The following is a 27,672-nucleotide window of genomic DNA, read 5'->3' on the forward strand; positions in this document are numbered from 1 at the left end:
CAGTTGCCCTTCTTGAAACCCATCGGTATTTGCCGCTCGATCGTACCTTGCCTTCATGCGTTTGCTAACCATTTTTATTCGATGTCGGACTGCATCGTGGACTTTACTAAAAGAGTTTTGACTGTCTTCATTTTGGTTCACATCGTCGTTTGGGGTAGCACCGAATATCAAATCGCCAGGTAGCTTTAATTCATTTCCGAACAGAACTTTGGCTGGGGTCCGGGATGTGGAATCATGAATGGCCGATCTATAAGCCAATAAAAACTTTGGAATATGCTCATCCCAGTCTCGTTGGCCACTGTCCACCACTTTCCGTAGATGTTCTTCAAGGGTGCGATTGAATCTTTCCACCATGCCATCTGATTGTGGATGTAGGGGCGTCGTTCTGGTTTTCTTGATTCCGTAGGAGTCACACATTTCCTTGAAGATCGCTGATTCAAAATTCTGGCCATTTACTGAACCTCTGGCCATTTACTGAAGTAATCCATGACCACTAAGACATACCGGTTCCCAGAGTCGCTTGTTGGGAACGGTCCAGCTGCATCCATTGCGATTCTTTCAAAAGGGGCTCCTGAATTATACTGCTGCATGTAGCCTCGACTCTTCCGTGTTGGACCTTTAGCTCTTATGCACCTTTCACAATTGGCGATCCAGTCGGCAATGGATTTTTGACAGCCGACCCAGTAGAATCTCTGCTTTACCTTTTCAGCGGTCTTTGCTATGCCAAGATGTCCTCCACTTGGCCCATCGTGAAACTCCGACAAGACATCTCTTATTTTGGAGTCTGGGACGACGATCAGGTTCCGGTGAGATTTACCGTCCTCACTTTCCCATTTGCGATATAGGCAGCCATCTTTTATAAGTAGACTGTCCCACTGGGCCCAATAGGATTTTAAAAGAGGGCTTTCGGAGGTAATTTCTTTACGACTAGGTCGCTTGCCCGTTTCAATGGCCGAAATTACTTTGCCCAGAATGGGATCTCTTCGTTGTTCCGTCGACCAATCTTCACCCGACTCAAACTGCAATAGTCGGACATCAACGATATTCTCCTTATTCTCAGCCTTTGAGCAATGCCTGCATTCTACCTTGCATGGCCGACGAGACAGGGCATCAGCATTACCGTGTTTTCCGCCTTTTCTGTGCTCGATTCTGAAATCATAACTCTGGAGCCTCTCGATCCAACGGGCTAGTTGACCTTCCGGATTCTTAAACCGCAGCAACCATTGGAGAGCAGCGTGGTCGGTCCTCAGCAGGAAATGCTGGCCATATAGGTATTTGTGGAAGTGTTTAACGCTCTCAAGGGCAGCAAGCAGCTCTCTCCTCGTCACACAGTAATTCCTCTCAGGCTTCGACAATGTCCGGCTGTAGTACCCGATGACTTTTTCCTGTCCGTCGATTTCCTGGGAAAGGACGCCACCGATGCCGCACGCACTTGCGTCTGTGTCCAGAGCAAACTTTCCGCCAGGTATAGGGTATGCCAAAATGGGGGCTCTGCATAGCATGTCTTTGAGTTTACTGAACGCCTCTTCTTGGTCGTTGCCCCACTGGAACCTCTGGCCTTTTTGCGTTAAGCGGTGTAGACAGGCGGCGATGTTGGCAAAATTTGGGACAAATCGACGGTAGTAGGTGCAGAGACCCAGAAAGCTTCGCAGCTCATGGAGATTTCGGGGCTGCGGCCAATCTCTGACGGCTTGAATTTTCTCCTTATCCGTCGATATGCCCTCCGGCGTCACGTGATGCCCCAGGAACTTCACCTCTCGTTGGAAGAGACTGCACTTCTTTGGGTTTAACTTGAGGCCTGAAGACGAAAGCTGCTGTAGAACATCCTTTAAGTTCTTGATGTGTTCGTCGAAGTTGCGTCCCATGACTATGATGTCATCCAGGTATATGAGGCACGACTTCCACTGCAGCCCTTTTAACACACGCTCCATCAGCCTTTCAAATGTAGCCGGGGCGTTGCAGAGTCCGAATGGCATGACATTGAACTGCCAGAGACCCCCATTAACGCCAAACGCTGTTTTCTCCTTATCTTTCTCGGCGATCTCTACTTGCCAGTACCCACTCTGCAGGTCGAGGGTGGAGAACCATGACGTCCCGGCTAATGTGTCCAATGTGTCGTCGATTCTTGGGAGCGGATAGCTGTCTTTCTTGGTGACATCATTCAACTTTCGGTAGTCCACACAAAATCGGGTGCTTCCGTCTTTCTTCTTGACCAATACCACTGGGGAGCACCATGGACTTGACGATGGTTCTATTACACCACTCTTTTCCATTTCACTTATCAGCTTCTGGACCTCGTCTCTTTTCGCCAGGGGAACACTTCTTGGAGGCTGTTTAATGGGTCTCGCGTCTGCTGTATTGATTTCATGCTTCACCACTGATGTTCTTCCTTGGTGCTCTTTTGTCAACGCAAAGGTAGAGGCATATTTCCATAATAGCTGCTTAGCCTTGTTCCTCTCGGAAGGTGATAATTGGTGTGTCCACTCTTTTATGTAGCCGTCGAGGTGCTTCTTCTCCATGGCTGCTGGCTTTTCGGTGCTAGTTTCCAAATTAACTACAGCTTCAGCTGGTGTGCATTGTCCAACATCGGAAAATTGGCAAATTTGCTCTTGCTTGTTTGACAGGTTCAAAACTCTAACAGGAATTAATCCGTCCTTGTTGCTTTTCACCAGGGCATTCGCTATTAGGATGTTACTGTTTCTGTTTTCTGCTGGTTCCACCACCCACAACTTCTCGGCTCCACAATCTCCATTCATTGGTACCCATATTATTGCTTCGGCACAGGGCGGTATTATCTCTGGATGGTCCGTAGTCAGACGTCTAATGGGTGTACTTTCATCGTAGCCCACGTTTAACGGAATTTCGACGTTAGACCAGGTCATTACACGCTCTTTCATATCCAGATTGATACCGAAGGCAATCATAAAATCTGCGCCTATTATCACTTCGTCTACGATATCGGCAACTATAAAATCGTAATTCACCGATTTATTGGCAATAGTTATTCTCAGGGTAATCTTGCCGTGTACGGCCGCGGGCTCCCCCGTTGCTGTGCGCAGTCTGACTCCATTAAGTTGCGTTATGTTTCCCTTTACCAGATCTGATCTTATGATGGACTTTGATGCGCCAGTATCTAACGTCAGAACTCGCTTGTCACCATTGATGTACCCAGTTGTTGTTAGGTTGTGACTTTTCTGTTGTACTATTGCTATGGAGATTGTGGGGCCATCGTCGATGGGAGCCAGTTCATGCCCCGCTGGACTGGCTCGATTTAGTTTAACGGTGACTCATTGGTGGACTGTTGAGCCATTCGTCTACCATCTTTCGTTGGAGGTGGTGACGATGACCTGGATCGTTTGCGCTTAGCTCTGCATTCGCGCGCAATATGACCTGCTTTATCGCAGTTGTAGCATTTAACCCTGGGCTTAGTCATCCCTACTGACTTTGTTTCTTCTATTACCTGCCTCATGGCGTCCTTGATCGAGTTAACGAGAGATTTGGTTTCGCAGCCTTCGGTCTCCAGTTGGCGAATCTTGTGGGTCTGGGGCTTAACAATTATTCTTGCCGTCTCTTGGGCAAGGGCAAACGACACAGTTTCGGCAAACGACGCTTTTGGTGACGCATATGTTGCACATTTAATCTCAGGGTCACGTATGCCATTCACAAAGGTTTCGATTTTCATACGGTCCAGCAATGGGTGATTCTCTCCTGGATACGCCATTAGCACCAAACGTTCCACCTCAGCTGCAAAGTCTTGTAACGTCTCGTTCGCCCTCTGTACTTTTCCCCTTAGTTCCATAAGGTAGATGTTTTGTTTATGTTCGCCACCGTACTTACGTTCCAGTGCAGCAATAACATCTTCATAGTTGCTTCTAGAAGCGACAGGAATACTCTGTATAACATCAGCAGCACTGCCCTTCAATGCCAGAAGTAGTGCAACCGCTTTGTCGCTGTCGTTCCACGAATTCCTAGAAGCCACTGTCTCGAACTGTAACTTGAAAACATTGAATGACGTAGAGCCGTCGAATACAGGAGGTTTGATTTTTAGTGTGTTATCGGGAGCTCGCACCGGACCACCTTTAATTTCCATTTCCGAAATTTTCTTCTCCAGATTCGTAACCCTGTGGTCGTGGGCCAGAAATTTCTCGTCAACCGACTGCACTTTCTTATCCAACTCTTTAATTTGGACCTACGGTTTCCACTCTCCTTCCAATAACTTCTGTAATGTTCTCGAGTTTCTCGTTCATTATTCTCGAATTTTCGTCAAACATTCTGCAATTCTCTGCCTTGAGTTCATCTAACTTTCTACAATTATCTGCCTTGAGTTCATCTAACTTTCTGGAATTCTCTTCGAACATTCTGGAATTTTGCTCAAACATTTTAGCCAGCATTTCTCTTAAATCGTCACCCCTGGCAGCTACTGACGAGACTTCCCCACAGTTGGATTCGCCCATTTCCGATAAATCCACTTCATCCTTACTGTCAAACTCATATGTATCGATGTTCATACCACGGCGCTCGAACTCATCCAACAGACGTTTTTGTAGTTCAGCCTTGTTGCCAGTAGAGGACAATTCCAATTTATTCAGCTCCTTCTTCAAGTCTTCCACTCGTAGATCCTTAAACTTCATCGTAGTATTATCGTAATCTCACTTCCGACACCAATTGTTACGTTCTTGGACTTCACTTATTCCCGTGTAGACGTTGTTTTATTTCCCGATACAGTTCGTACCAAATAAAACGCGGGTTCGTTCTGATTACGATTATTACAATGATTTTATTCACACAACTTTACTTTGCACTTCACTTTACACGACGGTTTCAATTCGCGATCTGATTCACAACTGACTCACTGCCTTTCCATTCCCTCTATTTATATGAGCCCTGCCTGTCGCTACAGAAGTTTCTAGACGATCTGGTAACACCTAGATCACGAACAATCTACCAATGCAACAAACACATTGAGTAACAATAACAACAACAAACTTACTGAGTGAACAATAACAACAAACTTGAGTAAACAAACTTACAATAACAACAACACATATACAGGCAAGGGAATAACAAAGAAAGAGGAATAACAACAACACATATACAGGCGAGGGAATAACAAAGAAAGAGGAATAACAACAACACATATACAGGCGAGGGAATAACAAAGAAAGAGGAATGACGTTTAACAAGAATTGTACGACAATAACAAAATAGAAAATGAAAGAGGAAATGGAAGGATGTAGAAAAATCTATACAGTGGTTGTTGTTGTGAAGTTATTCAAATAAACTGCGTAGTAGAATTTACGTTACAATTCAAATACTTAAATTAACGGAATTAACTTAAATCTAAAGTTATATTCGTAACAATATGTATATATTTCTGTATAATATGTATACACATTTACCATTGAACGATTATTTGTTCCGAGCCTGGGTAATATTTCGGGATATTTGCACCTTCTACTGTGATAATGGTAATACTAAACAATAATCTTCCATACCGATCTCTTCCATTATTAGAATTTTTGGTCAGAAACGGACTTATATGAAAAAATGTCGTAACGTTCGTTCCATAACTGTGACCAACTCTTTTGTTCACATTTTAATGAACCGACGGACGTAGGGTCACACATGTCTAGATCGAATCAGCTAGTTGATATATGACGATGGATGTTGTACACAAAGGTGTGTCTGGGAACAAATATATCGGGGAATTAAAAACTAATGTAGTGTATAAATACTTGGCTGCCTACACCTATAATTTGATTTAATTGCCAAATCTATTGAAATACACCTAAAGATACACCGTGATGGGTAAGGATACCCTACCATACACAACTGTTTTCTAAGTGAATTATAAGGTTGTTTGGCCCTAAGAGATTTAACACAACGAAATATTGGTTCTAGACCTGCATTTTATTATACCGATAGTTCAAATAAAATACTGCGCAAAAGGAATGGTCGGCACTAGGTGCGGTTAATTCATGCATGTAATTCCTTATTGTCCCATAGTGTATTTTTGCTCTTGCTCACTTGGTTCCTTTTGCTTCAATTCATCTAGATCTTAGACAGATTTTACTGACGTATTCGAGTTTGCCCAAGTGTATAAGGACCATTGTTTATGCAAGAAAGCGCTGAGTGGGCAGCACTTGCATAGCCGTCGTCCACTCCTCATTAGTAACGGCGAGAAACTTGAATATGCCGCCTTAGTTTTATAGTTCTTTTTTGTTATTGCTTCTTCTCCCACACTTGTTCTCTCTCCCACTATTTTAAGGTTTAAACCAGTATTCTGGCAATTGTTGAGCACGGCCGCAAAAAAGACATTCATTGTTGTCAAACCAGCTACCCGGTCAAAGGTGCCAAAATAGCAAAAAGAGCAAGTGGGAGATAAATAGTTTTCTCTGAATTGTGAAATAAAATAAAATTGTCTCCTTTGGAGTTTTTATAATAATTTATAAAATTAAAAGTTTCTATAATTGTTGTGGAGTTGTTGCCTCAGAAAGGCATCAAAAAGTAAACCAGCAGTCACCGACGAAGTCAGTGAAATCGTCCCAGAAGTTGCAGGCAAATCGGGTTGACCAGGGTTTAGACATCCGTGGTGGTCAGTCTTGGTAAGTTGGGTGATTGGCCCCAACAACCATACTTAAAAACCCTGGTGATAATTGAACTTGGGCATACAACCCATTTTCTTTTATTTAAAAGAATTTTTGGAGATGCGGGGCATCGATCCCCGTACCTCTCACATGCTAAGCGAGCGCTCTACCATCTGAGCTACATCCCCCTATATAAAATGTATTTTAAATCAATCTTTCATAAATTGAAATTGGTAGATACGTATGGGCTATTAAATGCACTGATTAATGCGCATACGTGACATTCCACCCATTCCACCCATTCTCGATTTTAATTTTTCAAGATTTTCAATGGGCCGGTAAATCAATACCAATGCTTGTTAAGGTTTGTAACTTTGCACATATATAATTGAAGATTTAAAAGAGAAAAAAAAATAATTTACAAAAAAAAATTTTACTGCTTTGTTGTTGTTTTTTTGTAATTAAAAAAGTCCTTATTTTTGATGGCGGGCATGATAACTCCTTCCAACGGTGTTAGAAAGAGTACATGTCTGGCTCTCGTATAAACTAGGATTATTGACTTCGCTCTAAAATTAACAAAATGGCGGACCTTTGAAAAAATATTTTTGGAAAATTGCCGATTTTTGACCAAAAACCAAGTTAAAAAATAGGGAAGATCTTCACCGATTGGCTTTATCCTAGTTCACACGATAGCTATACACTCACAGAGAAATGTGTAAAAATTTAGAATCGATTGGGTTATTAGTTTTTGAGTTATCGTGCCCGCCATGCGCAAAAGGGAAAAATGCGTTTATGGGAACTCCCCCCATTCTCGATTTTATTTTTTCAAGATTTTCAATGGGCTGGTAAATCAATAACAATGCTTGTTATGGTTTGTAACTTTGCACATATATAATTGAAGATTTAAAAGAGAAGAAAAATAATTTACAAAAAAATTTTGTTATTGTTTTGTTGTTGTTTTTTTGTAATTAAAGAAAAGTCCTTATTTTTGATGGCGGGCATGATAACTCCTCACTGGAACATCGGAATCCGAAAATTCCAACGGTGTAGAAAGAGTACATGTCTGACTCTCGTATGAACTAGGATTATTGACTTCGCTCTAAAATTAAGAAAATGGTGGCCCTTTGAAAAAATATTTTTGAAAAATCGCGGATTTTTTACCAAAAACCAAGTTAAAAAATAAGGAAGATCTTCACCGATTGGCTTTATCCTAGTTCATACGAGAGCTATACACTCCCAGAGAAACGTTGCAAAATTTGGAACCGATTGGATTATTAGTTTTTGAGTTATCGTGCCCGCCATTCGCAAAAAAATGTTCAGAGAAAAACGCGTTTAATGTTTGAGAAGCCCTTCAGCCGTCACTTGATGCTGACACAATAAATCGGATATATCTTCAACAGTTCTTGAGATTTTCACTTGAAATTTTGTAGAGACATTCTTTAATCAGTGTAGATTCGAATTATATCAACAAAAATTTTGACCCCGAGAATGGGGGGGTCCCCTTAAAGTTAAATAATATAAATCGGCTATATCTTCAAGAGTTCTTGAGATTTTCACTTGAAATTTTGTAGAGACATTCTTGATTTAGTGTAGAATCGAATTAAATCAAAAAAATTGACCCCGAGAATGGGGGGGTCCCCTTAAGTGAAGGCTTTTTACGATTATTAAAAGTTGTGTATTATATTTGTTCCTTTTGTTTAGCTTAATGTTATCCACTGTTATAATAAATATATCCCCTGAAATCCTCAATGATTTTTGTGGTGCACGTAAAACTAATTGCAATAATCAGATCAATATTATCGAATTTTTTTATACACCCACTGAATATTCACGAAAATCTATATTCTTTACTGCATATATTTACAATGCACAACAGCCATCGGTTTAATAAAGTTCGTCAACACTTTAAAGACAGCCATTAAATAAATACTTTCACTACTTTAATATTTCAACCTTATGCACATTTAAACAATAATAAAAAAAAATATTTTTATCTGATTTGATTATTTATGCTGAAGTTGAATGTGTCGCTGAGCTGTTGACGAACAAATCATCCGATGATGACGACGTCGGCGAATATGTTTATTGAAATTTTATTGAAATGCAGATTCATGACTTTTTTAATGTCAATGGTAGTGACAACACACATTTGGGGTAACCTATATTTTTGGACAAAGTTAAAAATTTTTTAAATGCAAATGTAGATTAAATTTTCGATTTGTTTGTAAATTGTATGCATTCACATACATATATAATTTTGAAGTTGTATAAAACGGCATTCACTTTAATTGCATGGGGATGTAGCTCAGATGGTAGAGCGCTCGCTTAGCATGTGAGAGGTACGGGGATCGATGCCCCGCATCTCCAATAATAATTTTAATAGTGATCTTAATAAAATATTGAATAAATTATTAGTGGAATTAAATCAACAATAAATTGGTTCAAATATTTAAAACTCCACCCGAAAGTGCAGTTTTCAACAAACAATGCAGCAATAAGGCCTTGATTTGATTGATGGGAATGTTTAGTTTTAAAAATGTATAATGTTTTAAGTAGAACAGTGTGTTTCGACCTCCCACATATATACCCTTGGAAGAATGAGCATTATGTGTCTATGTATATGTGATTTTGAGATTGAAGAACAAGACGGCATATGAGGCGCACATTAATGTGAAAATTGGGTTAAAAACTTTATAATACCGAAAATGGACGGGAAATGCGGCTAAAACCTTCGAAATACCAAAAATGGGTCGGTGTCATTATCTCGAGCTGTTAAAAAACCCAAACCAATGTTTAAAATGAGATTACCATACCCGTACCGCAAAATTGGACCCAATTGAGAATTTTTGGTAGGGATATTTAACTCAATGAAAGTCCAAAATATAAAATTACTGTCCATTAGGGAAAAGGTGCCCAAACTGGAGGCTAATCAAAAAAGTGATCGCACTGTAATCATATTTAGTAGGTAGTCAGAACACCGAATACAAAAAAAAAACTTCTGATTAACAACACACTTCTAGAAGACTGAGTGTCAAATAACGGTCAGTTCCAAATATAACCAGTGAGCGGAGCAGTGTAATCGGACGGAGCCGATCATATGATAAACTACACACCTTCCTGAGGATCTATATTTCCAGCATATCATCATCTAAAATTTAAGTCGTTGTTTTGACCATACCCGGAACCTAAAGCAACATTTCCTAGCCACCAGCGCTACATTTCCGCCCTCTAGTGTTTGGTAATGATAATACTAAACCATATAAGCATATGTAGACCACCTTAAATATTTACGAATAACTCTCTTATCTACATACAGCCATATAATTGGTATAAGTTTATAGGTCAACCACTCCTCTTGGATATACTGTCAACTTATGCGGGCTATGTTCTCCAGGAGTAAATAAATACCCCATAGAATGCAAAGTTTGCATTAAGCCGCTAAATATTTACCGATCTTTATCGAAACAGCACGCTTATTCTTTGGCACAAAACCAAAATACCCTGACAACATAGTTGTGTAGGGTATAACATGGGGCGGGACACTTTTCTGCTAAGCAGTTTTCACCCTCCATTTACTTTTGTAAACAGAAAGAAATATAGCACGTCTCATTCATTTTGATATGGACAAACTATATTTTAATTGCTGAGAATCGGTTCAGATTAAGATATACCTCCCATATATATTTTCGATCGATTTTATTAAATTGTTCACCAATGACCCAACCATTGTTCAATTGAAGAAGCAATGATAAGTTTACTAATGACCAACCAAAGTCTAAGACATTGGACCACTTGAAAAGTCATGTCACGATGACTGCGTGTAGGTGGTGCATTATAATGCCCATGCACACGTGATTAGTTGACATTATTGTGAATTAAATAAGATTAATTTTATAAAATTGGTTTGCAGTTTATAAAACTTACATAAGTGGGGATGTAGCTCAGATGGTAGAGCGCTCGCTTAGCATGTGAGAGGTACGGGGATCGATGCCCCGCATCTTTTGGAACGCTCCAGTACGATTCTCAGAGCGCAATTTCTGTACCATACAGAATTTGGTCTGTGTAACCCCAAATTACTTATGGTGAGAACTAAAATCCGTTCTGGAAGTATCTTTCAATTTATGGTTTTATTGTTTAGTATACTCACAAACCGGCCCTTAAAAGGTAAATCTCTAAAATACTCTATATTGACTTGCCATATTACAATCCGTCTATGGATATATGCCAAACTTTGAACACACGTCCGTGTGGTATGTAATTTCTTTAAAACCGATAACTGCGACATCTGAGCCAATTTTATTACAAATAGTCGTTGAAATCCTCAAAACTGTTTATAATTTGATTATACCGTTTTATTGGGGCTACACAAAACTCGTAAATTTAATTACCGGGTTTTCAATAATTACTCCAATTTTCAAAGCTATATCTAGAATATTGCGAACTCTATCAATAGATCAAGAATATATAAAGGTCTCCAACAACAACAAAATTAAAATATATCTTCCTCCTATTTGATTTTGAAAATTATAAAAATCTGGAGATGCGGGGCATCGATCCCCGTACCTCTCACATGCTAAGCGAGCGCTCTACCATCTGAGCTACATCCCCAATTAAAAATAGAATTTTTTTTACCAAAATTAATTTAATACATTAATTAACACAATAATGGAATTGGAATGTGCAGCAAAAACAAAGACACAGCAGTAGTAGACATAAGCTACAACTATGCAATGGTATGTTCGAACTCATTGTTCGTTACCTTCATTGTTTATTCGGTCAAAGAAACGCATATCACGTATAGGTATTTTTTTAACAAGGCTTTGTTGAAATCAATGATTTTCAATGTCTTCTGATATTACTCAAATACTAAAATCATTACCCCGATGCATTACACCGAAATAATGAATTACAGCTAATTTTCAAGTAGGACCAGCGAACTATATAAAAGGGGTAGTAATCCAAATATTGGGGGAATCAATCCAAATATAGGAGGAAGCAATCCAAATATACAGTCAAAATTTTAATAGTCAATGTTCCAATATAGTTAATAATGACAACTAAAATATATATATATATATATATATCGCGCAGCAAGGCCTGTGCGTAAGGCCTTGGACTATTTGAACATTCATGTCACGATGACTGCGTATTGCATTGTAATGCGCATGCGCCCATGTCTAATTGTCTTTAATGGTAGGAATTTAAGTTTAAAATTGGTTATCAATTTCGATATCATTCCTTATGTATATATGGGAATGTAGCTCAGATGGTAGAGCGCTCGCTTAGCATGTGAGAGGTACGGGGATCGATGCCCCGCATCTCCAGACGATCTTTTGATCTAAGATATATTGGGAGCTAAAACTTTCTGAAATGTCATATGACACCATGCATGCAATTGGGACTCGTAAACTTTCCATAATCAGGCGTTGTCCAAATATCGGGCATAAATAAAAAAAAAGATTTTGCAGAAAATGCGTTTTAAGTTCTCAATTTACTCATACATTACAAGGATCATCCACAGCTTCTCAATCAGGGTATGTAAGCAATATTAATCTGAATTTTTAGCACAAGTCTAATATAGCAAAAAATGCTGCATCATTTCCTCAAATATCACGATTTTTGATTTATGCCGGTCTTTCGTTATGTGGTGGTGATTGATTGTAACCAGGAATGTCAATTTATAACCAGTTTAAATAAAATACACCATTACAATGAAAGTTATCGTAATTTTAAACGATATATTTGGTTGATTATGAAATATTCCCATTTTCACTCACTCTATCGAAATAGGTGACTATACTTTCGTCGAACTTTGAGATATCGAACGAACGATATGCGAACGACGCAGATAACATCACAGGGTACCAAATTAATCTCAGATTTACGAGTATTAGGGTTTCATCAAATGTGTTCCGATTTAGATGACATTATAATGTAAATAGAACCCAAAATGAAGGATCTTAAGTTTTATTGAAATGGGTTCAAATTTAAGTAGAGCTCCCATATATATATGCACACAATGTGATATAGGTTATGATATAGCCCGGTACCCGTACACCGTTTGTCCATTTCTTGTTTTTTGTTCCGATTATCTAAAGACCCTTTAGCGCACATATATCCTTCAAACAGGTCCTCGTATGTTGGAGAGACATCTCTTATGGATATTTTGCAGGTCCTTTACTGCATATCCGCTGCAATTTGACGTATCACAATGTACATCGGATTTTACTGCCCATATATCTTCAATAAATCCAAAATGTTTTCTGGAGATGCGGGGCATCGATCCCCGTACCTCTCACATGCTAAGCGAGCGCTCTACCATCTGAGCTACATCCCCATATACGTATTGAATGTCGGTGCAATCCAATTTGATAAACAATTTAGTATATTTACTATTAATGGACGCATAAATATTACCATGCACCGCCTATACCAAGTCATCGTGACACGAATGTTAAAATTGTCCAAGGTTTTATACTAAGGTACTTTTTGAGTTTAGTCGTTATGCTCACAATGCTTGTCCTGTTATATATTTTTGTTGTCATAATTTATATAGTTTAGCGTTTTCTGGTCCGCATTTTTATATGACCCAACATGTGAGTTATTCCCTCTACTTAAAAGTTCCCAGGTACTAATTGCAAATTAGTTACAATAAGTCATTTCGGGTTATTAATAAATTGTAGATTACAATTTGACTAATATCTCAAGACTTTATAAGTTTCGTATCACTACATGATATTATTTTCAGATATCACGTAGTTTTCTTTTACGACCATGAACGTCACGAACTCATGGTTAGCATACCATAGCGTAGTTGTAGCTTGTTTTCAATATCGCTGTGTTTGCATTACTTGCTGCACTTTTTCAATACACAATTTTTACACAAAATAAATTAAATTGGGTAAAAATGAAATCTATTTGTAATTGGGGATGTAGCTCAGATGGTAGAGCGCTCGCTTAGCATGTGAGAGGTACGGGGATCGATGCCCCGCATCTCCAGATTTTTGTATCATACACCATCAAATGGAATGTATATTTAATTTGTCATACCGTCCATGACCCTAACCTAGAAATTTTGCATAAAAATTGAAAACCGGGTATAATATACACGAATTTTTAATAGTCCAAAGAAAACGCTACCTTCCGATTTGAATTATATTAGTAAGGATTTAAAACATAATATCCACAAGTATTTTCTGTAATGTTGTAGTTACAGTTTTAAGAGGACATCCTTACCTTAAGGGGACCCCCCCCATTCTCGGTGTCAACATTTTTTTTGATTTAATTCGAATCTACTCTAATTCCAGAATGTCTCTACAAAATTTCAAGTGAAAATCTCAAGAACTCTTAAAGATATAGCCGATTTATTGTGTTAGCATCAAGTGACGGCTAAAGGGCTTCTCAAACTTTAAACGCGTTTTTCTCAAAACGAATGGCGGGCACGATAACTCAAAAACTAATAATCCAATCGGTTTCAAATTTTGACACGTTTCTCTGGGAGTGTGTAGCTCTCGTATGAACTAGGATAAAGCTAATCGGTGAAGATCTTCCTTATTTTTTAACTTAGTTTGTGGTAAAAAATAGGCGATTTTCCATAAAATTTTTTTCAAAGTTCCGCCATTTTGTTAATTGTTGTGCGAAGTCAATAATCCTAGTTCATACGAGAGCCAGACATGTCCTCTTTCTAAAACAGTTGGAATTTTCGGATTCCGATGTTCCAGTGAGGAGTTATCATGCCCGCCATCGAAAATATGGACTTTTCTTTGAACCCAAAAAACAACAACAAAACAACAAGAACAAATTTTGGTAAATTATTTTTCTTCCTTTTTAAATCTTCAAATACATATGTGCCAAGTTACAAACCTTAACAAGCATTGGTATTCATTTACCAGCCCATTTAAAATCTTAAAAATAAAAAATTGAGAATGGGGGGGGGGGTTCCCTTAAATACCTGTATCGGAGTCTGATATAGTTATGAATTTGACATACTTCACATATAACAACGGGATTATTGCTAAAATTTGGTAATGTTTTCGAAACTTTCATAAAAGATTCTCAACACATTATTGTGGACTTACCCACCCACTTGCATATCTATGAGTCGTTTCAAAAATGACAGTAATGACTGAATATTCTCTATGAAACAGAAACAATGCTCTCAGATCCTTATCACATGCTAATCAAGCGCTCTACCATCTGAGCTACATCCCCATATGTGAAGGTTTTACAGTGTTCAATCCAATTTCTTAAAATTGAATTAAATGTCATTATGTCAATTAGTCACGTGCGCATGGGCTTTAAAATGCACCGCCTACACATAGTCATCGTGACTTGAAATTTCGAATTATCCAATGTCGTATAGACATGTCGTCAAGACATCTGTATAGCGTAGAGCACAGTTTATTTGTTCGACCCAAGAGCTACATCTGTTGAAATTAGTACATACCTCCATGTCATTGTTAAACTTATAGTGACACACTAAATGGTGAAATAATTTTTCTATATTCACGAAACATAATTCTGCAGTCAGAACTTTTTCTAAAAAAAAAACTATTACAAAATATCATTACCTTCTAAAAATTACACATAGTTTGGATCATGTTCACTGTATTCGTCTACAATGTGTTTATATGCCGAATATTTTTTTTTAAATCATGTGGACAGTTCCAACTCAACTTCATTGATTAGCCGACACTGTTATATACCTATACACCGTACCTGCTAACCGATTTTAAGTTTGGTGTACTATTACATGACATCGGACAAAAATCTGAACTAAAAAAATCTGAACCGATTTTTCCCAAATGAAAATCTGAACCAAATAAATGAGATGTGTCAAATTTCATCCAATTCGGACCACAAATGCGACCTGTACCATGTTCACAATTTAACATGGACAGACATGCATAATAGTCTCAGATTCAATACATATTCGCAAAAGGAACCATGGGTCTATCTCGTTTCCTTTTGCCTGTTACAAACATAGGCACAAACACATAATACCCTGTACCACAGTGTGGTATAACTGTGAACGGAGCAGTATAGTATGGTCGGCCAATACTATACCCTACACACCTACCACAGAACTCTAACTTTCGGCAAATTTTTATTCCGAGCCTGGGCAACATTTCGTGATAGTTGCACCCTCTTGCCCGATTAGAGGTCAACAGCACCTCTACCTTACACTGCTATATTTTCCGAATATTACTAATATTCAGCACAGTCTAATTACTTTTCCATATTCCCTTCACCGTGGGTTGTGTTGTGATCTTCGGCTTATAATTGTGGCCTATATTAAAACTTCAAAAAACACAAAAAATACAAGTTTTCGGTCCACTTCATCCCAAAAATCATTACCGAAAATTATAGGTGTTGTCCTTGTCCATAACTGGAACCATCTTGGAACATTTCAAAGCGATCAGCGCTGCATTTCCGCCCTCAAACGTGGTAATGTGTTACTAAATAATATCTGAATACATAAGCACCTGTAAATATCTACGTGTAACACCTACATTCGAGTACATACGATACTATAATTGCTATCAATTTAACCACTCCGTTGGATATACTATCAACTTCTCGGGTCTATGTCTATAGGAGTAAATATTTACGCCATAGAATAACAATTTTGTCATGTTTAACACAAAAGTCGGGGTCTATTTGACCCCTTAAATATTGACCGGCATGCTTATTCTTTGGTCACACAAATCTAGATCGACTAAGCTAGTCCAGATATGACGATCGGTATACTAAAAGGATGGTCTAGGTCTAATATTTCGAGGCGTTACAAACTCTTGGGGCTGGCCAACGCTGTAGTACCCTGACAATATAGTTGTGTATTTTATAAAAAAAAACAGTAAGAAAAGTAAAAAATGTCGGAGATGACCGACCACTTTGCGACTAGACTAGTATTTTTGAAAGACCATGACATCGGACGAAATTAAATATGTGATTTGGAGTTTGGTGCGCCATTTATATATTTATATAAAACAAGCGGGACCCGTGGCGCTTCGCTGCCCTTGCTGAAGTTATCAAATTAAAATTTAGATTTCATTAATTAGTAAGCATCCTATATGCTGCTGCAATATACACTAAATTTAATTTTGAAATTAGGTATACCCTGGTATTTTTATATGCTCCCATTAACACTACAAAAGAGTGTGAAATGTCCCTGTTGTAGTAGTTGTATAGTAGTTATTAAGTAATTCGCTGTTTTCTGTAATGGTGGTAATTTTTGTTTTCTTGAAACAAAATTTTTTCGCAAAGTAAAAACTATTGAAAAATTATAATGTAATGTAATTTGGATGAAATTTGGCACAGGTCACTTAATTGGTCACCCTATTGAAATTGGGAAAAATTAATTCAGATTTAGATATAGCTCCCATATATATTTTCGTCCGATTTAATGTATATGGTGTTCCAAAGTCCAAATATATCTTTCGATTTGTACGAAATTTGACACAGCGTAATGAATAGGGTCTAGAATGATGTGTGTTAAGTTTCCTGAAAATCGGTTCAGAATTAGATATAGCTCCCATATATATATTCGTCCGATTTAAGGTAAATGGTGTACCAAGGTCCCTATATATCTTTTGATTTGCACGAAATTTGGTACAGCGTACTAAATTAGGTCTAGAATGATGTGTGTTAAATTTCGTGAAAATCGGTTCAGATTTAGATATAGCTCCCATATATATATATATATATATTCGTCCAATTTAATGTAAATGGTGCACCAAAGTCCCTATATATCCTTCGATTTGCACGAAATTTGGCATAACGTACGGAATTAAGTCTAGAACGGCGTGTGTCACATTTCGTGAAAATGGGTTCAGATTTGGATTTAGCTCCCATATATATTTTCGTCCGAGTTTAGGTAAATAGTGCACCAAAGTCCCTTTATATCCTTCGATTTGCTCGATATTTGGCATAGCGTACTGAATTTAGTCTCGAATGATGAGTTGTATGTTTCGGGGAAATCGGTTCAGATTTCGATATAGTTCCCATATATACATATATATTCGTCCAATTTTACATAAATCTGCCCAAATAAATATAAATTTAGCATAGATTACAGAATGACATGAGCATATTCCCTCGATGGCACTTTGAAATGCAATTGTAAGGATATGTAGAATATACCCCAAGTGGTGAAGGGTATCATATAGTCGGCCAAGTCCGGCCCAGTTCCTTACTGGTCTTTTTTTGAATTCAAATAACATTTTGTTTGATTTTGTTCAAAATAAACTTGTTTTCAAAAACTGACAAAAATGGAAAATTATAATGTCAACCATTTTTTTTTTAATTTTACACAATTTTTATTTCAATATAGTACATACATACATACATATTTCAATATAAATATCTTCATCGGGTGATGAGTATTTGTATCCATGTTACTCAACCATATTTTCACTCTCTAAGATGTGTGAATACTCCTCAGTTTTATCTAACCTATGTTACTTCCATGGGAACGCTTGACTTACTATGAACATTTTAGTAAAATCTGTTTAGTGGTTTTTCAGCCCATAAACATTTTTTTTTTATTTTCTACGTATAGATTTAATTGCAAGGAGGTGTGCATTTTCCCTTGTCCGCGGTCATGTTGTGTGGATGATGCGTATTTAAACTCACGTTATTCAGCAATAGTTTGAAGTCGGTATCTATAACCGTACTTAAGATGTACACAAATTACATGTTCATAATTTTTGAAGTATGATCACGTTCGATGCTATAACACCGCATCTTCGTGAAATCTTAGAAGTTTATATAGCATATGTTATTCCCAGGGCATGTTATGACGTTCTGTGAAAATCTTAGTAAAATCTTTTCAGAATTTTTAGAGTCTACAAACAAAATATTTTAAATTTTAAATATGCAGATTTTTAAAATGCAGTAAAAAGTGCATTTCCGTTGATCGTACCATGCTCATTTTTGTATGGATGGTGTATATTCACACCTTCGTTATTCAGGCAAATTTTGAAAACGGTATCTGTAACCGTTCTTAAGATAAACGCATATTACATGTTCAGAAATTTTGATGTATGTTTACTATTGATGCTATAACTCCGCATCCACGCGGAATTTTAAAAGTTTATATAGCCTATGTTACTTTCAGGGCATGCCCCGACATACAGTGTAAATCTCATTAAGATCTGTTTAGCGGTTTTGGCGTCTATCGGTAACATACAAACAAACAAACAAATTTTTTCTATTTTATATATATATATATATATATATATAGGAGATATATCTAAATCAGAACCAATTTCAACAGACAATCTTGGCAGTTTGTTGCACCATTTACATAAAATCGAACGAAAATATATATAGAAGCTATATCTAAATATGAACCAATTCCAAAACACTTCAATCTATAATTAATTCAGTACGCTGTGCAATTTGTATAAATCTAAACCGATTTTAAGAAAATTGCACATACGTAAATTCGAAATTAATTCCGTACGCTCTGAAATTTATTTTCGCAATCGGACAAACTTTGGGAATTTGGGGCTCCATTTAAATAAAATCGGACATAAATATATTTGGGAGCTATATCTAAATCTGAACCGATTTTCTCTAATTTCAAAGACATAATAGCCTGTACCACAGAGGGTATAAAAACGCACGAGTTATATATGGGAAGTATTTCTACATATGAATTGATTTCATTTTTGGTACGAAGATTTATTTTCCAATACGAAATCGGAGGGCAGTTATATGGTACCACTTTTACTACCTATTATTGCAAAAGTGGTTTCAAAGCTCTATCCTAAATGTTACGAGCTCTATCACGATTTCAACAAAAGAACATAAAGCGTCATTATTTAGCTGTTCGTCTTTTCTCTCACTTGTCTTGGAAAGTTTTTGTGTAGAAAATTTTGTTGTACTAAATTGTAGATTTTGGACTGAGAATCAGTCATCTTCGAAGATTATGCGAATCGTAACGTAGCTGTGAATGGTGTGAGCTACCGGAAATACATTTGCATGACATATTCTTCAAACATTAATTATATGAACGATTCAAAAATATGTCATGTGTATTCCTGAAGTTGATGTGTTTTTTTTATTGAAACCCTTTTCTATATATCTTAAAAAATCGCCCTATATTTAATACTTTAAACCGTTAACTATCGTGTAAAGTTTTAAGATTGTAGCTTAATTTGTTTCGTCTGGCGAATAATTAAACTCAGTCAACATCACTTAACAAACACGCAAATATGAAACTCACTGTTGATCACTATTGGAAAATCAACAATCTTCTGAACACCACTGTTAAGATATATATATGTATACAACATAAATTGTAGCATACCTCTGGGCTATTCATAAACTCAAAACTAAACGTTTAAATATCAACATTTAATTGCACCACTTAAAAATATGTTACAACGAGCGAGTACCTTCCATCCACAAGCTAAACTAACTTCATTCAATCTGAGGAATAAAAACTCATTAGAAGTTCAGAAAAATAGTAAAGCAAACAACAAAACAGAAACACGAATACTACTTTTTTGCTACCAACGCCTTCTATTTATACTTTTACACCTTTTTCGCAACTTTCACTGCGATGCCTTTGTTGCATATCTTAATAAAAAAAGAAACAACATGTTTTGTATAAACGAACACGGTAATAGGTGGAATGAGGAAGAAATGTATACACAGACACCCACACACCGCACAATGGTGAGCCACAAATTAATGTAACTTCTTGAGTGCGGCGGCCATCATCAACAAAGCGAGCAACGATGAATAAACGCCAAGCGCCACCTGCAATGGTCGCCACAACCAACCGAACATCAACTCAACATGCAACTTGGCTTGGCAGGAGCTGCAACATCAGCCAAGTCATTATTATCAAAGTGGCAACAATGAAAAACTTAAAGTATGCTGCTAATGCGAAAATGACTTGCATCAAAATATGTCTACAAGATGGTAGAAATAGAAGAAGGCAAATGGTTCCTGGTAGTGAAAAAAGTTGAAGGAATAATAAAAATACGTGTCGAAAGGAGAACACAGAACAACAATGGCTGAGTGCGAGGCAACATTGGCAGTAATGTCGGACATGAAAACACACCCGCATAGAAAATGTCTTGCAACACGTGCATATTCGCACTTAGTCTACTACGTTCTTGCCTTTTTTTGTATAGAATTTACATCGATTTGGTGTGGTCTGCTGGAAAATCCTTGTGGCCAAAAAAATGAAAAGAAAAAATCGAAAATAAGCGGATATTTATGAAATATCCTGAAGACAGGAATTCCTTATTACCACCATTTGCTGGTAAAGTTTCTAATAGAATATTTGGTATTGTTATGTTAAAAAAGCTTGTAAGAAATAATTCTATGGGGAAGATTTATCAAGACAAGTATAGACCATTGATGGAAGCAAGGATGTATATGACATAAGGTGAAAATAAATTTATTTCATCATGAATCAAGTTGAAAAAAATAATTTCAATAAAATCTGAATTATGGACTGGACCTGAAGTGTATAATTATTAATCCAGTTAAAGGGTGATTTTTAAGGGAACCCCACCCATTCTCGATTTTTTTTTTATTTTTAAGATTTTAAATGAGCTGGTAAATCAAAACCAATGCTTGTTAAGGTTTGTAACTTAACACAAGATTTAAATTAGAAGAAAAATAATTTGCAAAGAAATTTTGTTGTTGTTTTTTGTAATTAAAGAAAAGTCCTTATTTTTGATGGCGGGCATGATAACTCCTCACTGGAACATCGGAATCCGAAAATTCCAACGGTGTTAGAAGGAGTACATGTCTGGCTCTCGTATGAACTTGGTTATTGACTTCGCTCCAAAATTAACAAAATGGTAGACCTTTGAAAAAATATTTTTGGAAAATCGCCGATTTTTTTACCAAAACCCAAGTTAAAAAATAATAAGCTATACACTCACAGAGAAACGTGTAAAAATTTGAAGTCGATTGGGTTATTAGTTTTTGAGTTATCGTGCCCGCCATTCGCAAAAGAGAAAAACGCGTTTAAAGTTTGAAAAGCCCTTCAGCCGTCACTTGATGCTGACACAGTAAATCGGCTATATCTTCAAGAGTTCTTGAGATTTTCATTTGAAATGTTGTAGGGACATTCTTTAATTGGTGTAGATTCGAATTATATCAACAAAATTTTTGACCCCGAGAATGGGGGGGGGTCCCCTTAAGTTATTATCTTTCTGTCAACAGTGGTTTAAACAACTCACCCACGTTTCATGTTTTATTTCACTGTCTAAAATTTTCTTACTTATCTGGCTTGTTACAGAACGGTTGTTCCATAAGCCGAGCTTAAAAAAGATTGCTAAGCGCGTCGGTCTTGTGCGCGAATCCACCAATTTGGAAGACCACGTTCCAATATTTTGTTTTCTACTTGGTCTTTCCATCTAACTCGTGGCCTTCCCCTTCTACGGGAATCATCAGTAGGCTCGTTTTTATATGCCTTTTGAGCTGGGGCATTCTCATTCATCCAAACAACATGGTCTAGCCACCGTAGTCGCTGCAGCTCAATACGACTGACTATGTCGATGTCCGCGTATAAATGGTAAAGCTCGTGGTTCATTCGACGCCGATATTCACCGTCGACGCAGATCGGCCGGTAGATCTTTCGGAGAATTTTTCTTTCAAACACCCCAAGAGCTGCCTCATCTGCTTGCGCAAGTACCATGCTACTGATCCATATAATAGCACGGGTAGTATCAGCGTAAAGTAAAGTGTGAGTTTGTTCTGGCGGGGGGTGGCCTTGTTTCTACATTGCTTACTTAGGCCATAGTAGCATTTGTTGGCCATCACAATCATTATCCGAATTTCAAAACTGATGTCATTCGTTTTATTTATGGCGGTACCAAGGTATATAAAGTCTTTAACAACCTCGAAGCTGTAGTTCTCAAGTTCCACAGTTGGTCCGAGTCTACTGGACGTCTTGCGCGTTGATACCATCAGCTTGGTCTTCTCGCCGTTTACTGTCAGACCCACTTTGGCAGACTCCTTTTCAATTTGTTCAACGGTGGCTGTTACCGCTCGCAAATCTTCGACCCATTCTATCGATTTCATCGGCGTAGGCGAGTAACATGTATTGTTCGGTGTACAGAGTGCCATTTCTGTTCATCTTTGCGTCTCGTATGAATGTTAGCGGAATGTTAAAAAGAGCACACGACAAACTGTCACCTTGTCTGAATCCTCGTTCGGTATTGAAGGGCTCCGATAGGTCCTTTCCTACTTTAACTGCTGACCTTGTGCCACTTAATGTTACCCTGCATAGCCGTATTAATTTGCAGGAATGCCGAACGTAGACATGGCTTTTAACACTTCTGAACGGATAGGGCTGTCGAATGCGGCTTTATAGTCGACAAATAGGTGGTATGTGTCGATGTGTTTTTCGTGGGTCTTTTCCAGGATTTGGCGCAGATCTGAAGCCGCATTGGTATGGTCCGATAATGTCATTGACCATTGGCTTCAATCTTTCACACAGCACACTGGATAGCACTTTATATGCAATGGGAAGGAAACTTATTCCTCTATAGTTGGCACATATCGTCTTGTCTCCTTTTTTGTGCACGGGACACAGGATGCTGAGGTTCCAATCATTGGGCATGCATTCATCTAGCCAAATTGTGCTAATCAACTGGTGCATGCTCCTGACCAGCATCTGGCCACCAGCCTTGAATATTTCGGCTGGTAACCCATCGGCTCCTGCTGCTTTGTTGTTCTTGAGCCGATTAATTGCTTTTATGACCTCATCTTGGTTAGGTGGTATACACTCTATACCATCATCTCTTATTGGTTCTGGGGTATCTTCTTCAATGCCACTATTTGATATTAGAAGCTTTTCAAAGTGCTCCTTCCTGATCTTCAACACGCTGTCTGTATCTGTCACCAGGTTTCCTTCTTCATCTCTACAGGAGGATGTACCTGCACCAAAGCCTTCGGTTTGGTGTTCTACTCGTTGGTAAAATTTCCGGACTTCATTCTGACTCCTGTACATCTCGATTTGCTCACGATCACGTTTTTCTTGTTCCTTCTTCTTTTTCTGAAAACACGTTTCTCCTCTCTCCTTTTCTCCCGATAATTCTCCTAATTTCCCTTTACGCTGAACGTACCATGGGTTTCTTGGTGGTGGTCTTTGGTACCCAAGTGTTGCTTTTGCTGCAGTTTGTAGGGAGTGGGCAATTCTTTGCCCTTGTGCTTCTATACTATTATCGGCACAAGAAGTGCTTTCTTCAAGCAGATGGGTAAGTTGAGCGGAGTAGGCCTCGGCTACATGTTGTGTTTGCAGCTTTACGACGTCGAGTTTCCGTGTTGTGTTAGATCGCACCTTTGCTGCTACATTAAGACGGGTGCGTACCTTGGCTGCCACAAGGTAATGGTCCGAATCGATATTCGCTGCTAGGATCGATCGGACGTCTAAAACACTGGATGAATGCCTTCCGTCTATCACAACATGATCAATTTGATTTCTCGTTGCTTGATCTGAAGAGATCCAGGTGGTCTTGTCAATATCGAGATGCTTGAATTTGGTGCTGCTAAATAACATGTTTTTTGCTGCCGCGAAGTCAATCAACATCATGCCGTTGTCGGATGTTTCTTTATGAAGGCTGAATTTTCCGACGGTGGGGGCAAAGATATTTTCCCTTCCGATTTTTGCATTAAAATCTCCTAGCAGAATTTTAATGTCATGGCCAGGGCAACGGTCATATGCTGTTTCTAGGCGCTCGTAAAATATGTCTTTGGTCTGTTCATCTTTTTCTTCGGTCGGAGCATGGGCGCAAATGAGACTGATGTAGAAGAACTTCGCTTTTATACGGATTATAGCAATTCGCTCATCTATATTTTCAGTATTTTATATTACAATCTGACTTTGTTTTTATTCTTAAACAGCCGAAATTATAACAATGGTGCATAAAACTCTTCATGTTTGTTCGATTGACACCAACTTTGTGTTAAGTTAAAACTTTAGCATAGAATATTGCTTTTTGTAAAAATTGGTTTAGATGCAAATATTGCTCCCATATATATTTTTGACTGATTTCATTCATGTTAATTGTGCACCAAATAATGAAATTGTGTCTGATGGAGATTCAATTTTTAATAGCGCTCTGCGTTGTAGCATAATGAGTAGTTTGATTTAAATTGATTTACATAATTTTATCCCCTTGCACAAACACGACTCTAAATCTGCACTAATGAAATGGAATTTGACATAAGTTGCCGAGGACATGTGTGTGAATTAATGTAGCCAATAAGAACCCATTGTACCAAATTTCAGCGAATTCGCTAGAATAGCGCGCTCAAGAACCCTAAAATATCGAAAATTGGGGGTAAACCTTATACGGGGTTATCTTCGAACTTGACTGTCTGCAGACCAAAGACATCTCTATGAAATACTTTGGTGATCTATTTTAATTCATTTAGACGCTAGAGTGATTACAACAGGGCATGCTTAAATCGTCATAGAATTTTACGCTCATCAATAAATATATTTGTGGCCCAATGTTGCCCACAGGCAACAAAATGTTTTAGAGCTTGTATTTAATATACAGCTACTTAATATATATAATTTGGATTTCATATGTCAAGACCTGATTATGGACGACACATATCAAAAGAAAAATCAAAAAAATTCAAAATTTTGGTAAAGTTATGAGTTTTTAATGTAGAGAAGATGGTAAATCGCTTCGTATTCAAATTGTACAAGTTCTGCCATCAGAATTATTTTTGATTCTTGTAAAAATGAATATAGAGAATAATTTAAAATTATTTTTCTGTCGATTTTTCATTTGGTTTTCTTGGTATTGGACTTAAATTTTTCCGAAAGAATGTACTGTATATCCCGAATGCAAGGATGTAGTGATGTCAAATTTTGGGCATATCTTATTTAGAATAGTTGCATTAAATCTGTGAACAGTAATTTGTTCTAGAATTGCGGAAAAAATTCGGGGCTCAAAGGGTTAATAACGGAAAAACAAACATAATATACCCTCCATACTTTGGTGGAGGGTATAAAAAGCTACAAATGTACCCGGATTTTGATCGTAGTGTTTAGTTGGTTCACATATAGACACAGATCACATATTTAATTTAGTCCAATTTCATGCCAATGGTCCTTCAAAAATGCGAGGTCTGTTAGGATGCCAGGACCCATCCGACTTTACTACTTTCCTTGCTGGTTTCTTTCTAGGAATTTGTTCTAAGATTACGGAAAAAATCGGGGTTCAAAGGGTTAATAACGGAAAAACAATCATAATATACCCTCAATACTTTGCTGGAGGGTATAAAAAGCTACAAATGTACCCGGATTTTGATCGTATGGTTAAGTCTAATCACATATAGACACAGATTGCATATTTAATTTAGTACAATTCCATGCCAATGGTCCTTCAAAAATGCGAGGTATATTAGGATGTCAAAGTTGTAAAGGATATCATATAGTCGGACTCATCCGACATTACTACATTCCTTGCAGGTTTCTTTCCAGGCCAATAATAAGCACACGTACAAAATGTCATCCAGCTACGACATATTTGGTCGTTGTTAATATGAACTCGCGACATAGTGCGACGGAGATGAAATCTGCCCATATTCATCGAATTTGGTTGTAAATTAACGATTTTATAGGCTAAACGAGTAAAAAAATTCAAGACCCTTTATATGGGAGCTATACCAAATCTTGGTCCGATCTACCTAGTTTTTTGCGAATTACCTCATAGATCTAAGTAGATGCAATATGCCAATTTTCATCGAATTTGGTTGGAGCTTAAAAAGAGTGAAAAATACAAGACCCTTTATATGGCAGTTATGCCAATTATTGGTCCGATCAATCCATATTTTTCTTTCACCTACGTCAACTCATTCTATTTTTGGCCGCTGTTAATATGAACTCGAGACATAGTGCGACGTTATCCCATCGAAAAGATGATTTGTAAATCCAACAAAAATTAGCAAATCATAAGTAAGCTTGGTTCATATAGTTTTACATATAGATATAGTTCCAGATGTATATGATATTATTTTTCATACTAATATAACTTTCTAATATTTCGACTAGCTGAATAAATATATCTATATCTGTTCGTCTAGTATAAGTTTTTATCAAGGAGAAGGCTACAGTTTTGGGCCAAACGTTTGTAAACAAATATCTTTCGTAATGATCCCGCCTTACCTACTTAATGTGACTCTAATAGACATTTTCCAGATACTTCCTGGGCAATTTCTCAACACAGATGAATTAGTGAGTCAGCTCCTTAAGTAATTTAAGTAAAATACAGACATACTTCTAAAGACGAATCATATAACTACTTCTACAACCAACAATAAATATTATTCTAGTTCAACATTTTGCAAAACTGCAAACAATATTTTTAATTTTCTTTCTCGCCCAAAACAGTAGCACTCCTGGTAAGAAATAATTTTGGCTACAACTTCCTTTCAAACCAAAAAATATAATTTTTCTTTACTGTTTTGCATCATGACTTCCGGCTTATGTTCAAAAGAACCTTCTAGGTAAATTAAAAAGTAGATGAGCAAGAGAAAACAAAAAATGAAACGACAAAATCTAAAGTGAGCAATGAGAGTGTTTCAGTTTTTTTTTTTTCTGGGGTTGGGTTTTGGGTGAGTAAGTACTTGAATTACTTCTTGCCTTTGCTGAATTCTTAAGTGGCTGAAAATTTACTTAGATGTATTGTACTTAAGCAAAGTGTTGTGGCAAAAGGCCATCATCATCATCAGCATAGCCATAAAGAAGGTGCAAAGAGGTGCAGTAGATGACAGTGTGATGGGTGTTGGGTTTTGGGGGGACAGTATAAGTGGCAGTTTTGGTTTCTTTTGGATTTTCACAAAAAGAAAAAACAAAAACGAAAAAATGAAATATGTTTTGTGAGGGACCTTTCATTTACAGCAGGCAATTTATTAAAAGTTAAGGCCAGTAAACTGTTTTTAGTTTTTATCCTTGTTGGTAATCTGTTGAAAAACAATAGAATGCTGTTTTTTCTCTGTTACAAAAAATGTTGATTGTTTGTTGGCTTTTTGCATATGTACCTCAAAGTAAATAGCTGTTGTCCCATTTCTTGACTATATATTTTTAATG

General features: G+C 37.4%; 5 non-coding genes across 5 annotated transcripts; 2 read left to right on the plus strand and 3 right to left on the minus strand.

The window, feature by feature from the left end:
• Positions 1-6,702: 6,702 nt before the first annotated feature.
• Trnaa-agc (transfer RNA alanine (anticodon AGC)) lies at positions 6,703-6,775 on the minus strand. Its single transcript has one exon. It is a non-coding gene; the product is annotated as a tRNA-Ala (tRNA).
• A 2,106-nt stretch (positions 6,776-8,881) lies between these two features.
• On the plus strand, positions 8,882-8,954 carry Trnaa-agc (transfer RNA alanine (anticodon AGC)). The gene has a single exon. It is a non-coding gene; the product is annotated as a tRNA-Ala (tRNA).
• Positions 8,955-11,122: 2,168 nt separating this feature from the next.
• On the minus strand, positions 11,123-11,195 carry Trnaa-agc (transfer RNA alanine (anticodon AGC)). The gene has a single exon. It is a non-coding gene; the product is annotated as a tRNA-Ala (tRNA).
• A 1,656-nt stretch (positions 11,196-12,851) lies between these two features.
• On the minus strand, positions 12,852-12,924 carry Trnaa-agc (transfer RNA alanine (anticodon AGC)). The gene has a single exon. It is a non-coding gene; the product is annotated as a tRNA-Ala (tRNA).
• Positions 12,925-13,513: 589 nt separating this feature from the next.
• Positions 13,514-13,586, plus strand: Trnaa-agc (transfer RNA alanine (anticodon AGC)). The gene has a single exon. It is a non-coding gene; the product is annotated as a tRNA-Ala (tRNA).
• The last annotated feature ends 14,086 nt before the right edge of the window (positions 13,587-27,672 follow it).

This window comes from Musca vetustissima, unplaced genomic scaffold (genome assembly GCF_032173495.1).
Source record: "Musca vetustissima isolate MV318-11 ecotype Yass unplaced genomic scaffold, APGP_CSIRO_Mvet_v1 utg833, whole genome shotgun sequence".
NCBI lineage: Eukaryota > Metazoa > Arthropoda > Insecta > Diptera > Muscidae > Musca > Musca vetustissima.